Source organism: Elephantulus edwardii, unplaced genomic scaffold (assembly GCF_000299155.1).
Source record: "Elephantulus edwardii isolate Elephantulus edwardi_28Jun2011 unplaced genomic scaffold, EleEdw1.0 scaffold00170, whole genome shotgun sequence".
NCBI lineage: Eukaryota > Metazoa > Chordata > Mammalia > Macroscelidea > Macroscelididae > Elephantulus > Elephantulus edwardii.
The window spans coordinates 4,187,816-4,190,160 of NW_006399920.1; positions in this window are offsets into that span (position 1 = coordinate 4,187,816).

A 2,345-nucleotide genomic window follows, 5' to 3' on the forward strand; every position below is an offset into this window, starting at 1 on the left:
TTCTTTCTTTCTTTCTTTCTTTCTTTCTTTCTTTCTTTCTTTCTTTCTTTCTTTCTTTCTTTCTTTCTTTCTGAGAGTGTTTCACATGCACTGGAGAAGAAAATATGTTGTACTCTTGTTGGGTAGAATGTTCTATATATGTCTATGAGTGGTAATTAGTTAATTGTATTGTTTAGTTCTCCTACATCTTTGTTGGTTTTCTTTCTTATTATTCTATCCTTCATTGCAAATGATATATTGATAAGCACACCCATGTTTATTGTGGTGCTGTTTACAATAGCAAAGAGATGGAAACAACCGAAGTGCCCATGAATGGATAGAGAAGCTGTGGTATATTCACACAGTGGAATACTATGTAGCACTGAAAAACAAGGAACTCATGAAATATTATACAAAATGTGTGACCCTGGAGGACATTGTGTTGAGTGAAATATCTCGGTCACAAAAGGACAAATACTGCATAATGCCACTGTTATAAACCAGGACTGAAATGGGGGTTAGGGGAAACTTAGAAAAGGGGCTAAATAATGCACACTGCATTGAAACAGATGAGGGAAAGAACTGTTTAAAAGGAATATATGATTAGGTATTATTTGTATGACAACAGTCCATAAGAGCTACACAGAAAAGTGTACTGAGTGGGAGAATTGTACAACAATGAAAGAATTTTTCTTTTCAAAGAGAAAAGTGAACTGGGTGGCAGGTAGGCAAGGAAGATTCAAGTTCTCTATAAACTTTCATTAAAATCTCAATAAAAAATAAAAGTAAAGAAAATGATATCTTGAAGTCTCCTACCATTATTAAGGAGTTGTCAATTTCTCTCTTAAAATCTGTTAAAATTTAATTTATCTATCTGGTTTGTCTTTGGGTGTGTAGATACTAATTATATCTACCTCATCAAGTTCAATTAATTCTTTGATCTTCATATAGTGTCCTTCCTTATCTCTTACACTAGTTTTTGTATTGAAATCAATTTAATAAGAGAGTAAAAATACAGTATGCAAAAACCACACATTAGAAAATGAAAAAGAATCAAAATCAACACTCTAACCCAACATCTCCAACAACTAGAAAAAGGAACAGCATCAAAGCCTATCAACTTCATGAGAAAGGAGATAATAAAGATAAGAGCAGAAACCCTGAGAAATAATAGAATTTACCACATAGAACTGAAAGATTTTCATGCTCCTGTCTATGATGAATCTGTGCTTCCAAAAGAATAAAATAAAGTGAACTTGTTGCCATCAAGTCTAATTTGACTTATGGCAGCCACATGTATTGCTAAAGATTGCCTCATAGGATTTTCTTTGCTGCAATATTTATAAGAACAAACATTATCAACAGACTTCTCTTCTCCAATTTGAACCATCAAGTAAAGCCTGCAATGATCTGTACAAGGCAGACAATCTGTCAGAGAAGAAAAATTTAAAATATTTTCCACTGACGTTAATTTCTTTGTTTCTCATATCCAAGAGATACAGAGCTCTGGTAGCGTATTTAGCATGTTGGGCGGCTAACGGAAAGGTGGTGCATCTTCTGTGGTTTGGATCCACGTAGCTCTGAGGAACAAAGCTAGTCAGTCTCTTCCTGTGGAGATTAAGAGCCTTGGAACCAGATGGAGGGTCCAAGGAACTGACTGGACAGCAACAAGTGAGCAGTAGTGATTGAAAGATAGTATAACCAGATTCATTAACCCATCTGTAGAGCAGATAACAGGTTTTCCTAACGTGTCATTTTTCATTTCATAAGGTTATTTTTATCACATTAAGCAACAGATATATAAGAAGTTCAGAAAACTATAAACATAAAGTTTCGCATAGTTTTTGTTTTTGTTGTTGTGTACCATTGAATTGGAATTGACCCATACCTGACCCTCCAGTGGGTTTTCAGGGTCAGTAAACCATGTGCTGCTTTCACTAGAAAAGAAAAACTAATGAATCTTCTGACTTGATGGTACTCAACAAAAACAACAACAACTAACACAGGAGAAGATTGCCCATCTTTCTCCCACGGAGCAACTAAGCAGTTCAAACTGTGTACATTTGAATTGGTGGCAATTCCTACCACTAAACTACACAGAGTCATGAAAATGAAATTTTACAATCAACTCTGTTCACTTCTTTATCAGAAAATATATCGTAAATTACCTTTAACAGAAATTTCCAAGATTTTTATTCTTAATACAAAGATCTGACAAAATGCCTCAAAACTAGTAAATGTTCCGGCACTGGCTGAAAATCGCCTGTGACTTCATCCATAGCCACTGGTGAGAGTCAGCGCCCAGAACCATCAGGGGCTTTAAGCTCGTTGCCCACTGCTGTGGTGTGGACAGCTGAAACCCAGGC